Raw genomic sequence first — 14,516 nt, 5'->3', positions numbered from 1 at the left:
AGAGTTCAGAGTACGCGCGGCCATTTGGTTTTAGTGGGCTGTACACGTGAGACAGGTGTATACACGTTTGTGGAAGAATGCTAGCCGTGCGATTAGCAATGTGAAGTTGTAATGCAGGTTCGACACTATCCTGCTTCATAGTACGGGTTCATGAAATTGTGCAACAACATTTTGTGAGGTGGAGGTAAGAAATTGTCTAAAGTTTTCTGAAATAGTTTGAAAACATATATGCTTTGGTTGCAGCAGATCATTGCAGATGTGAAGTTTCTGAGTGAGTGGGTGTGAGGAAATAAAAGCCAAGAGTAAGTTCTGTAACAATGATTTGACGATGGCATTCTAGACCAAGGATTCTGCCATCAGAACATTCATGCACCAAGAAATTAGAATTAGTTTACATGTAATTTTAAACAGCACTGTTGTAGATGCAGAAATGTCAATTATTTGACGTGTTCAACATATGAATTTATTGACGGTGTACAGAAAGTATCTGCATTAGGATCGTATTTTGATAGCTCCTTAAATCTTGTCGGTTATGACCTTTTGGGTTCTGTCGCCGTATTGTCCTGTCGGTGGTTACCAGCTTCACCTTGATGGAAGCGGTACGTTGGTAACTACACAGAATCACATGTCACCTCATTTGACAACCGTTCCTTTAGATACCCCTTTATTTAGCAAATTATCGAAAAGTGTATGTGTTCTCATATATTAATTTCATGGGACAAGTTAAAAGTAAATCGGCAATAAACCAAAATCGATCATTCGTTAGTTAGCATGGTGTTTATGATTTGCTCAACCGATTTTGGCTGCAAACGACGTGAGATTAATAATATCTTTCGGAATATAAACCCAAAGAATATTCTTGAGATGTTACAAACCGAACTGCAATTCGATGCGCTTCTGTTACTGTTTCTATAATGAAGTAGAAGGCCTAATATTGATCAAACGGAGCAGGACTTGTTCTCGAAGGAACCATACCTCTTGTCTGGTAACTGATTCATGCACCGTAATTTTACTGTCAATCTTGTGGTTGGTTATGGTGAATATTTGGATACCCTGGCAAGTACTAGGAAGGAACTTCAGGTCTGGGACCAAATTCAAAGAGCTTCTTCGTAAAAGTTGTCAAGTAACCACGTAAGTAAACAAATTTTATATGGGTGGTATGTCGAAATACGTAAACACAGCCTAAATATAATCAAATGAGGCACGATACTCTGAATTGTGATTGCTGTTCTCAAAATTTTACTAAGTCTAGCATTTGAGCTGGCTCTGGAGCGGGTCCCACTGGAATGTCTCGTACTCAGTAAACCGATGCAGTACTGAATTTATGTGTTGTGACTCCGAAGCTCGAAAATCCGTCAGAATATAAATCTCGGCCCCGTTTGTCTGCTATAATTAGAGTTTTCTGTGTGTGAGAAACAATTTAATTAAAGAATGTATTTTTAATTGTCTGATTAAAAATACAGCCGTTCATTAAATTAGACATCAGATATCTGAATATAGCAACGCGCCTGGATGAAATGTTCGCCAGCCGTCGTTTGACAGTCAGGAAATCTTAACACCCAGGAGGCCAGGCCTCCAGCCAGAATCAGAAGCAGAATGTTTTTAATTTAAAAAAAGCTAGGATGTGCACGCATAGTGTAACAATTTCGGCGCATTCACCAGATTTTAACCTTTGATTTATAACCAAGATAACCGTCGATGGCAAATTAAAGTAGCCTTTTGACTCCCATACAAGTCACTTGGTCGGGCAGAAACGTATTTAGTTCTTTAAGTAAAATGCTACTTATTTTCATCTGATTTTAACAACAATAGGAATTGACTGACAAATTTTAGCAAAACTCCCCATATCAAATGTCATGAGAATCAGTGCTGTCGTTCTCAGGTTGTTACATGCGTACAGACGGAAAGACGGAGCTATTTTATTAGCAATACTGTAGGGACGCGAATTTTGAATATTCGTAAGAAATAAAACAAAGAACGAAAGTAAATAGAAAGAAATGAAGAGGGCAAAAATAAATATGTAAATAAATTAATAAATCAACAAATTAACACATGAATGAATTAATGAAGAAAGCAGCGTGCTCGGTCTGTTTTCAGTTACATTCCCTGCTGGGGTGTTATCTGGATTGCATTCAATTAAAGTGCCCAGATATTTTCTGTTATGAAAGTGATTTACAAGACATAACGGTTGAATGTACTCCGAAAGACCTGGGATCGAATTTTGGCCGGGATATCTACTGTGCTTACAAATATTTTTGTAGAATTTTCACTCCTTCCGGGCAAATTCTGGGATCTTTTGACGAACTATTTGAATCCAGGCCACTTCCAATTCGTCTTTGCCATTTGCCATTTCTGTTTATGATTTCGATATAAACTAGAGCGCCGATTATGCGTGAAAACTGGTGGATCAGCGATTTTTGCTTGACATAAATTTCGTACCTTGACCCATCGCCGATCCCAACCCACAAAAAGAATTCAGAACTCTCTTGCTGCATGAACCGTGTGACATTCCGGTGGCTATCACAAACTTTAAGTATGTTTCCTGTCCCAGCTGTGGCGCTAAAAATACATCATTTCACTCCGGTAAACGATATAGTCCTGTGACCCACTAGAGGCTCTCGCTGTACTGAAATTTTTACTCGCGTGATCCACCCGTGACCCTGATGGGAGCGAACATGTTAACAACCAGCCATTCTTCTCTTCTGCCATGAGACATCTCGAGCAGGGAAAGAAGGGTTCCTAGGGACCAACTGGAAACGTGCTTGGAAGGAAGATGAAGTGAGTTACTTCATGACTGAGCGCGACTGCCCAAGGACTGTAATCTAAAAGCTGCTTATTAAGGAGTCCCGAGGGACCTGAATGATTTTTTTTCCGTTTGGGACAGGTTTTCTTTTTAAACAGGGTGCATATTTTAAAAGTAAGGAAATTACGCATAGCGTAACAAGTCTGTCACTTTAGCCAGAAATTGACCTTTCTGAACGGCCGGGGAAGTCCTCGACTGGGGGATTAGATTTACCCCGATCTCCGACCTTTGTGAATGACAGGGGGATTTGTCACCCTGTCACTTCGGGGTGCAAAAAGCTTGTAGGTCTTCATATTAAATGCCCGTTACTGTCGTCCAGTTTAAACCAAACTTCGAATTTTTGACACATTTTAATAAGAATTCGCACTATAAAATATAATGAAAATTTGTTAGCTATTCTCGAGTTGTTAACATGCATGCAGACAGACGGGTTGGCAAAGCTATTTAATAGGCTTTCTTCAGGGACCCGAATGTGCATAAAAATACACGGTATGTCTGAATGAATAAGTAAATAATTTTAACGAGTAGAATACTTCTTAAAGGACTGAAAGTCCACTAACAGTGAGAAAATTCCCCGCCTTTTTATGGAATGCGAACGTTAATTACAGTGTTCACAAGACCCAGCCACAGGATACTATCCTGAGTAAAAGGAATCCTGTCAGCTCTCCCAGAGATTAATTTTGATATTATCTTCCCACTTACGCACAAGTCTTGCCAAAACAAGAAAAAAATTATGCATTCTTCTCCTTCCTGTGTGTTCTACATGCCTTGCCCACTACCTTTTTAAATCGTTGCCGTATGAATATTTTTGAAGGACATACAAGCTGAGCCTTGTTATTATGTAACTTTCTCCATTCTCTTAGTTCCTCTTTTGTTTATTCTAAGTCGTAACTTAGAATGCTCTCTTGCTTATTCCAGGTTGGATGTGGGATTAAATCTCAGACTTCTTATTCCTATAAGAGTAAAATTAATGTGTAACCTCTAATGAACGGAACCCTTTTGGCATGGAAATGGAAAGGCAAGCCCATAATTTAACGGAAAACTGTCTGCTTGAACATTTACTGTTTTCTGTTTAAATAATTTTGTTCCGTGCTGTGTTTCTTGTGATTATCTGGGAGGGAACATTCCTGACACAAATAGCAAAGTCCGAGAGTCGCAAAATACTAGCCGATTATATTCTAATTGTTTTTTGGGAAAAAAGCAATAAAGAAGAGACAGAAAGGAAGAGAGAATGAGGAGTAAAGAAATTTTACTTCCTGGAGTACGATGTTCCGCCCCGTTGACTGGCATGTTGAGAATGTCCTTGGATATCTGACCAGAGCACCGTGTTATTGCGAAATTATTTACAAGTCGCGTGACGGGAAATGAACTCGCAAACTCTTCTCAAGCAGTGGACCGGGACGTTGTCTCTGCGCTCGTATTTTGTATTTTGTACTGTCTGGCAGAATTTGGGCAACTATTTCAGTGTTTGATAATCGATTCAAGACTTCAGCAAATCATGTTGTGGTGACAAGGGAGTTATTATTACCTTGTGCTCTTTATGGGGTTGAAATCTGGTCTTACGGTTTAACTGAAGATAATAGTTTGAGGGCGTCTGAAAGATTACTGACGAATGTCTGGACGGAAGGGAGATGAAGGATAAGGGGATGAAGAAATGTATCTTAATAGAAATATTAAGAAGGCGTGGTCTTGATTTCGTCTGGCTCAGGGCATGGCCACATTACAAGATTTTTTGAAGACGAAAATTGACCTCAAGTTCCATAAGGAGCATTCACTTTCTTAAACAGGTGAGCGACTGTCAGAAACTCAACAAGAACTTTTCCCCATGGAGTTATTTAACAGAAAGTGAGTTCTTCGGAAGATTAATTCATTGGCTTGTAAAGAGTTTGTAAGTGTCGTGTGTTCATCATGAAATATCTGCGGGATATTTAAAATTATTTAATCGATACGGTGTCCTGAATTTTTTCTCCACCGGAGTTTGTATTCTAGCTTCTGCTTTGCCGTTTTATCGTCTATCTGTAATATGTGGCGTTGTCTTCAGTTTAATTTATAACATTTAAATCATTCTTCATACGTGATCTAATACAGTAATACCCAGTCTGACCACAGTATTAGAAAGTCGATTTTACTATATTATTTTGTATTCTTAATTATGTTTGTGGTTAACATTAGCTATTTAAAGCAGAAACTCGTATAAATAATGTGTAGAGATTAAGTTCCTACTGCAAAGAAACCGTTTCTCCGTTACATGACGCTACTGGTTAATGCTGTTTAAGGAAATAATCATTGTTCTTATAATCATGTGAAACGCAGAAATACATTCTGTGGGTAGAGTGTAATTACAGGTTGTTGAAGCAGATGGGTTAATTGTTTGCTGAAGTTTCTCTTAATAATGCAGTTTCGTTTCTTTAAAGATTTCAGTTTTATTTCCATATCTTGTTCACAGTCCTTCGCCTTGTGCAAGGACGCAAAAGTAAGGCTATTTGTGAGCCGATTAAGTAACGTCTATGGTTGAAATGGCCCAAGACAGACGAAAGAGTTTGCGAACATGTAGGTAGGTGAACCATTGTTGCTAGTTGATAAACTTCAAACTTTCTGTTTCTATATGACGCATTTAAGCTACAAATTTCTGTTTCTATTTAAATCTTTCATTATTTCTTGTTGTCTGCATGACATTAGCTGTCTTTCATTTTAATGTTACACGTGTCATACAATATTGGTTTGCAGGCCTGTATAGTGCAGTTACTCCATCTGTTACTGTCATGGACATACGAGGCAAATATTGGAATAACGAGACTGCTGACAGCAAAAGTCAGTTGGCGTTTGTTCGCAGGAATAAATGTGTTGTAATTTGTATTTGAAAATTATAAGTTACATAATGCTCCTAATATATAGCTAAGAATACTATTTTAAACTTCTTCGGAATCCTGTAGTCAAGTGTTCTTGGTTCAGCTGTTATTTACACGTGGGATACTTCGCTTCAAGGAAACTGTGTCAGGAACATTCATTGTATTCCATTTTGCAAGAAATGACAACAGATTCAGGTCTGCTCATAATATAATGGACGATGTCCGTCACGCTTGAGTGTAGGAGTGCGCCGTTAGTGCGCGATGCGAGAAAATTGAAATTAAAATCTGATAGCGGCGACTGTGGTAGCAAGTAATGCAAACGAGGTTTTGATGTCGTCTATGGTGGGGTCTGGCGGAATCTCCGCAGAATGAAATTAAAAGTCAAACTAAATACAGCAAATGACTGGTGCTATGAAGCTCATAAGATTTTAGTTTACTGTCTCTTAAGAACCTAAAGATTAAAGCATTTTTATCTACGAGTATGATTGTATCTGTTTTATGTGAATGACAGCCTCAGTCTCTCCCCCCCCCCCCCCCAGACCCTCAGGAAAGAGTGTGGATTAAGGATGTCGAAAAGGAATTGAGGAATATAATAAATAGCCCAAAATAAAGTGGATGTAGAAGAATGATGCAGAGATTTGTTCTTACCAAACAACGAGAAAAGGGTGGAATCAAGGACTATGAGTTTGGTGAGGCATGTAGCATGCACGACGGTTGTAAGATAGAAATAGATACACATTTTTAGTCAAATAACCTGAAGAGAGGAGACCACTTCGGTTAAGTAAGCATTTATGGGAGGATAGTGTTAAAATGACTGTTATCTAGGGCGTGTGGATGCGCACAGGATTGTAGTTCAGTGGCTCAGGATAGGTGCCAGGGCGGGTTCTTGTGAACCCAGTAATGGACCTTTCTGTTTTGTAAAGGACAGGAGGAGTTTGCCGGCTCTCCAAGCAATAACCTGCTCAAATTATTTGGTTTATTCACTTGAAAAAGCTTACGGCCGGGTGGTCCAGTGACTTGCATACATAATTCGTTCCGACCGGGCGCTTGAAATTGTGGTTATAACGAACCCCCGATCCATGGGCCTATTGCCTTAAATAATACGTCACGCAACGGACAATGCCCATCATAACTGCAATGGAGTGTTTTTTTTTCAATGGTGGCAGCTTGTGCTACAGAACAATGCATTCAGCGGCAGTACACTTCCCTGTGTCCGTCAAACCTCTTGTTCATTTCCTCAAACCGGAAAGAACTACGTAATTGAACATGAGCCATTGTTGCATACTTCCATAACGTCATCACATCCCCGTTTCCGGTTTGTTATTTCCTTCACAATCGTTGCCCTTCACTAGAATGAATTGGAAAGTCTGGAATTTGAAATGTAACGCCCACAATTATGCATTGTTTTTCGAGAATCTCAACCTTCAACTCTCACGCTATCTCATTGGTCCATTTAGTCACATCAGGATGTTTGATAGTCATGCACACGTCACACGCAGGTATGTTCCAAAGCGCGCGGGGGGGGGGGGGGGGAGGAGATGTGGAAAAGTTACGAATCTACTTTTCGCCCACATGAAGTTTACGTAACGAACAGAATTAATTGCCAAAAGAATTTAATTTTGGGCATCTGATTGGAAAGCAGTGTGGTCAAGTGTCAGACCGTCTACCAGTCTGATTTCTACTTAAATTCCAGACATAATTAGCGTTAAGTAAATATTTTGGGTTTTTAAGTGAAGGTTTAGATTAAATAATGCACTGAGTAACGAAGCACTGTAGAGTTATTGTTCAGAAGCTAATAGTCGGCCAGCTAGTCGAGAAATTTCACGCATTGTATGAAATCTGAGGATTCATTACCGTTTTCACAAGTTCCCACCACCGACTTCAATCCTGAGTGAGATAAATCCAGTTCACACCCTTCCTCGTATTTCCCGAATATTTATAATAATATTTTGCCATCAACGTTTTGCAACCAAAGTTCTAAACGCATTTATTATTTCCCTCATGCATGCTACATGCCCGTTTATATCATCGTACTTGTTCTGGAAAGTAGACCGGATGTTAATGGTGTTAGAAATGAATAATAAAAAGCATTTCCAGAGTTTGTTCTCCTTTCATCATTAACTTCATTTCTATCTCTGAAATTTTCCGAAGACACTTAATACATTTCAAGCATATGGAAATGATTTCCTGCATGCAGTTTATATTATGACTCTGTTGCTGATTTTGGTTTCATGTCATGTATATTTTTGTTTTAGACTAATATATGTGCTGGTCCGTAGAATAAATATCGATATGTTATTTATGGTGTTATATTCTCTCTTAGCGCATTTCTGTCAGAATCATAGATTGACCTTCCTAATTCAGGCTATTCACCATAAAAATTTAATTACTTTAAAGGGGATAAGCATCGGGAATGCCCTTTGGTAACACGGCCTTCATACGAAGTTTAACTTCTCCATCAGGTTAGTGGGGATTTAGACACGCGTTTGAGGTCTCTGACATGTAAAGGTCATATCAAGACAATGTCAGCCAAAGCGTTTGATCATAATCAAACGCTTTGGCCTTTAAAACTTTCAAAATAATTTTTATCACGCTTATTTCTGCCGAATTGTAGGATTCTGAATGGCCATACTCATGTTGTGCTGAGGTCTCGGTTGTGTGAAGGTCATGTCAAGTTCACGACAATATCAGGCCAAGAGTTTGCCGCATAGTGCAATTTAAAATTTTCAAGGTCATTTATTCTCACGCTTATTTCTGCCAAACTCTCGGTATCAAAGTAACCATACTCATGTCAAGTTGAGGTCACGGCGATATCGGACCTAGGATTGCCGTAGAGAGGCCTTTAAATTTTTCAGTCATTTGGTGTTCAATTTCTCTCTCGCATATTGTTACCAAACTGTACTTATATGAGTGGCGATACTCATGCCAACTTGATGCCATGGATAAGTCAAGGTCACGACAATATCATCCCAATGGTTTGCCCAATATAGGTCTTTAAAGTTTTCAAGGTCGTATAGGTCATTTTTCTCACGCTTATTTTTGTAAATCTGTAGATATCTAAGTGACCATACTCATGTCAGGTTGAGATCGTGAATAATTCAAGGTCATCTGAAGGTGACAACAATATCATCCCATGGGTTAAAGCAGAACCTCGACCGTTTTTGTTATAGGTGCAGTATCCTCCTGCTGTTAGTTTGCAGATAAACATTGCGATAAAAACACAGTAAAATTTTTTTACACGTAGTGAACTTCGATCGCAGATTCTTATTTTGTTTTCCTGGTCTACTACGATCTATACAGTGTTAATATTCGGGTCAATCACAAAAATAGGAAAGAGCACAAATGTAACATCGGAAGGGTTATTGATTATTGTGTAGGTTTGAGAAGTAATGCTTAATCATATACTGTGTCTGTGTCAATGACGTATTTTGTAGCTCGGCGACATGCGGCAGGTTTATAGTTAGTTTGTACTTTGTCGCAGAATGAATCCATCTGCGTTACTGAAGTAGTGATAGCGAAATTAGTCCTATCTTGAATAGTTTTCGTAAAGTGCACCTAACCTCGGAGTGTGCTAATTCTTACACAACAGGAGGCACACAATTCGAATATGAATAGTGTAATGTAATTTCCTGCTTGTTCTTGTATATTGTGTCTGCTTACAATCTAGTAAAAAAAAGTTGTCATGTTTTCCTTACTTTTGTGTGTCCATTCCATGTAATAACATTTTATTTCAAGTGACATTTTAATACCGTTTGAAATCAAGCCACCATCGTATTTTTTAACTTCCACTGCTAATGTTGCAAACTTATAAGATGTAAATGACGCTAGTATCTTTTCAAGTATAGCTCTGAATTTTAGTGTTATGGTTCTTCGAATATAAATCAACTTTGGTAAGAAAACTTTATTTTTGTAATTCCTTACAACCAGAAATGTATATTTAGTTTTTTAACTGCAGTAAGCAATCAACGTTAAAATTAATTACGGAAATAGACCATAAGGATAAATATAAATTCTGTTTGAAGTATTTTTCCGCGTGTACAAGTCCCCCCGCTGTAGCAAAGGTGCGATGTTTTGAGGTTATGTTTCAGAATTATCATGTTTTTTTATTTTATTTAGTGTTCTGTCTGACGACAGGTCCATATGAACAGGATCCTTCCTTCCTTTTCTCGGACTGGGACCTGTTCATATATACGTTCTTGGCAGATGATCCAGAAGTGGTTTGCCATTACCTTCTTCTGTGTGTGTATGGAGTAATTGTTGGGATGCCACGGAGAAACCGGGAAACTCCGTGTTGCCTAGACCACGGCCTTGTCCAACACAAGTTATAAATTCGGGCACCGCCGGGAATCGAACCCGAGACCCCAGGATTACAAGGCCAGCGTTCTAACCGCTAGACCACCGTGGCGGTTTAATTATCATGTACTGGTACTTATTAAGAATGGAAATAATGAACAGATCTACACAGATGATAAATATTATTGTTATACTTATAATGGTTTTCGGTAGAAATTAAATTATTTTCTGAACTTTTTGTGACGTATGACGTCAGGTATTGTGTTACATGCTTATATTTGTAGAAGTACGTAGTCAATAAAATGACCCCTAATTATAGGTTCGTGTGTATCTTGCTCGTGCCAGATATATTTATTTGTGGTGGCAACGATACGTCGCGTGTCGTTATGCTTTTATTATCATCGTGTGTTTAATGCACGCTATATTGATATAGTATCGAGTAGATGTCACTTCTTGTCACCTTTAAGAAAAAGATTAGTAGTGGGTTCGGAAATGAAAGGTCCCATGCCCTGGAATATTGCATTAAAGCTGTTTGTTATCAACAAAGTACTGTGAAGTAATTAGATTTGTAAGTTTAATTTCAGACTTCAGATATTTAATACTGAAACATATGGCTTGTTTGGATGAAACTCGGTTTGAGACATGTAATGCATATGATCTATATTTGTAGACATCATTGGGACTACTTTTTCGACGCTCTGTAGTCTGAGCCACAGACAGATCGTTAAATAAACTACAAATAAATCAATAGAAACATTTTTGAAATGGTTCACATTTAACGAGATGCAAGTCAGAAACAAAGTACGCCTCTGTACATTGCAATTTATTTATTCCCGTGTTATTTAACTACTCCGTTTTAATTACAGAAGTTGTATGTGGTGAGTGAGTAAGTAGGACACTGGAAGAAGGTTGTCGTGTCTCGACATTGGCATTAAGACACAGAAGACAACCACGAAAAGTCTCAGTGACGATGGCAGGTCTCCCATACGAAGTTACAGGCTGGTCGTCTGTCGAATACAAATTAATATTGCACGAACCTACTCGATGTATATACAAAGTAATATGTATAGATTTTGTTTATTTGTGTTCTTGGCAACATAATTTATGGCTTTGTATTGTAGGAGTCATATATCTAATGTTCAATAGTTTTGTCAGTAACATATTTGTATAAACATGCATCGATCAGTCGATTCTCTCGTGACGCAGTTTCGATAAAACTTGGTTGTAAATACAGGTAAAACAGTCGTGACAGTTTCAGGCCACAACAAGAGACCAATTTGGATAAATATTCGTCGATGTGATGATAATATTAAAACGGATTTTTAGAGAAGTAGGATGTTTGGATGTAAACTTCATTGGTGTGGGTCAGGCTGGATAGAGACAGATTGCAGACTCTTGTGAACAGGGTGAATTTCCGTGACTAGCTGAGCGACTATTAGATTTTCAGAAAGAAGTCTTACATTACTCTTGTCCATGTAATTAGCTATTTCCTCACGAAATCCCTGTTTAACACAGGAGAAATTAAGCTATTGTCGGCCACAAAACGTCACGATATAAAAAGGGGGAAAATCTAACGTCGCTGAACGTGAAAGTTTTAGTGTCAGATCCTGGGAACATTTCGTTTGGGAATTCTCGTACGAATGCCATTAAGAACAATCAGGTTTGTGTTGGTACCAGACACTTCCAAAAGATGGCGATAATCAAGTATAGAAGGTATTGTTACATGTGCGGTTAAAGGAAGTGTCTTTTTATGTAGTTCTGCGAGTGAGTGAAAGTGGTGGTATCAAGTGTTGATCGCCGGCAATGTATCACTGCGCGACGGTAATAATTCGGAGAGTAGTGTTAGCTTCATTAATTACTCTGGCTCCACATTTATATTCGGTGTTTTGTAGAATATTTAACTCATTTATCGACGCTTTATCAATTCATTGAATTATGTTGATGATGTTAATGCACGGAGTAAAAACTTAATTTAAAAATGATCTGATATAAGTATCTGCTTTGCAAGATGAATTTTCTTTTTAATAAAATAAGAATGAGCTTGGCATAAAGTAAGAATTGTATTGGAATGGTACTGACCTAACATACCACATTTGATTGAGAAGTGTCAAGGTTAAAATATGCGGAGTAACTCAATATCCCAGTTAAATATTTTACAACTTCGTGTACATAAAAGGACAATTATTAAAAAGGACAAATTTATGGTCATGCATATTTTCATACTCCGTTTTCGTGAGACGAAATTGTGCAGTGTGTCGTTATGATGATGGCTTAAGGCACTCTTTGCGTCTACAATAAGAAAAGAGAATAGCATTTATGTTGTAACGAATGATGCAACTTTCATACTATCGACCAGAGAATGCTGGGGGTATGCCCCTAGTTACGGTAGGTCATTCTTTGTGGTTGTCTGAATCATTAACTCTGTATCATTACAGTCTATGGTACCCGACACAAGAAAAATTGATCTACACGTACGCGTCTCTACCACAGTGACGTCATTGGTTAGCCTACAAATATAGGCTTGTGCGTGTATATACCGCTGCAATGAAAGTAGATCTTTTCTGCGAAAGAGTAAGAGTGAAGCTTAAAACATTCAGATATTAATGAGGCCAGTATTTTATAAAGAAACACGCCATTTTGTGCGACCGTAATCGTTTTTTAGAAAAATTCGATATAAGTCTTTGTAAATTATTATTTATATTTGACCTATGAGGGCACATATTAAAATATTCAAGCAACGTTTATTAAAATAGGCCTAGACTATCCAATGTGTAATTGTATATAAATCCGTTAATTGGTATCGTGTTTTCTTTATTGCACATTTTGTTAGTGTAAATATTATTCGGAATGGTTGAAGAATAGAGATCACTTGGCAGACGTACGTGTAGAAAGGATGATATTAAAATATATTTAAAGAAATAGAATATGAGAGAATGAATCATTTATGTGCCTCAGGACAGGGACTACTGACGAGCTCAAGACGGGAAATTTCTTGATCAGCTGAGTGGCTATTAGCTTGTCACTGCTCCAGAATGTTCGTTCAAAACACACAGTAAACTATGCCATATTCAAAATAGGCAGTAATGGATGTGTTAAGGATGTCTGATATCAATTCGAGATCAGAAAAGTTGTGCGATAGGTCTGTCGTGCACACAACTATCTCGTGTACTCCGGCACAGTCTGATACGAGGGGCGCAGCGATGTGTTATCGATTATTACATACGCTAACAATGAGGCGACCATGTTACGTTCACTATAACTGTAGAGTGATGTCAACATGACAAAGAAAGCGGGCGAAGCAAATGGAAAGCCTGCTTCACACTGAGCCGAAGATCCGCTTTAATACGGCCAGCTGATTTTTGTCTAATTTTTTTCTTCAATGAAAATCATGCAGTTTTTGCTTATTCATGGAATGTATTAATGCTTCTTTTTGCCTGTTTTAATGGGTGGTTTAATTTCACTCGTGGCTTTGAATTGTGTCAGTGAAATGGACATACCACTCATTTGTGACCACAAGTAAATGCAACTGTCTTCAATTTGATATTCGTATTTCTCGAAATGTTACCAAAATTGACTCAGGACGTGTAACTCGCTCTTTTATCGATTAAGGAGTTGATTTTTATAATTTTATTTTTTTCACACCTGGCTATCCTTCAAGGTCTGAGTTTCATTTCCACTATTACGCTTACGTGGGGGGGGGGGGGGGTGGAGTCATTGATGAGATTGGAGTTAGGAGTAGGGTGATAATGACATTACATAAATACTTCTTCCTCGCCGCTACAGCCCTGGGTGGGGTTTGGCCTTCCTTTAGATAAACACTGGCAGGTAATTAATGTGAATTGTTTCTGGTTAAAAAGTTGTTCGCTTTCGAATTACAATGTTACGTGCACTTTATACTTTGTGTAACGTGGAACTAGACCTGTGGTCTCCAGAGGTAGTTTTACTTGTATCATCTGTTAACTTGTAGGTATACAGCGATCCACACCCGCTCTGATAGTATTACTTTTAACTTTGTGCATCGTTGTGCCGTGTTAGTCTTCACGATTTCCTTAGATTTACGTTCAGAAAGTGAATGAAGGTTTACTTCTAAAAGATGTTTTCGAGCTTTGCACGCGAGTTGACGTGTTCTTCATCTGGAGTTCTTTTGCTGACTGCCCAGCGTCGGGTCTGCAGTGAGAGAAAATAAAATCGAATTTGCAACTCCATCTACCCCGATTTTCAATGTCTGGAAAGTGTTCAATTCTTAAGTAATGATCTTACTCGCCGGTGATCAAGTTATCTAAAGTAGGCATCTGATTAGGCAGAAAATTATGAACGCGGTGAGACAATGCGTGACATATTTTCTTTCCACGCGACAGCGCCCTCATCTTAGCGGTTCAGAGAAAAGTTTACGGGATAACAGTCAACCCAGGTTGACAGGTTCAGAACTTTGCCTCTTGCAAGGTCGGATTCATTTGTTCTGGGTACCTTCTTGGCAGATTGCCTGAAAACCTTATTCGGATGAATGGAGCTGCTGTCTAGCCTCGTGTTCGTCACCCAAAATGAACATCCTTTGCGCGCAACATGAAAGA

General features: G+C 38.5%; 1 protein-coding gene across 3 annotated transcripts in view; it reads left to right on the top strand.

Annotated features, from left to right (window-relative positions):
• The first annotated feature begins 15 nt into the window (after positions 1-15).
• The window catches only part of LOC110833985 (uncharacterized), a 32,209-nt gene continuing 17,708 nt past the window's right edge, over positions 16-14,516 (top strand). For 2 of the 3 annotated variants that reach the window (XM_087350357.1, XM_087350355.1), the window contains exon 1: positions 16-184. The gene's annotated coding sequence lies outside the window, so the exon portion shown is untranslated. Of the gene's footprint in view, positions 185-1,026; positions 1,132-14,516 lie in introns of those variants that run through there. The other variant, XM_087350356.1, reaches the window with a different exon arrangement.

This window comes from Zootermopsis nevadensis, unplaced genomic scaffold (assembly GCF_977971745.1).
Source record: "Zootermopsis nevadensis isolate Lab colony 2312 unplaced genomic scaffold, Znev_1.0 Znev_ptg000017l, whole genome shotgun sequence".
NCBI lineage: Eukaryota > Metazoa > Arthropoda > Insecta > Blattodea > Termopsidae > Zootermopsis > Zootermopsis nevadensis.
Note: the sequence above shows the minus strand (reverse complement) of the source record. Positions and strands in the feature narration are given on the sequence as shown.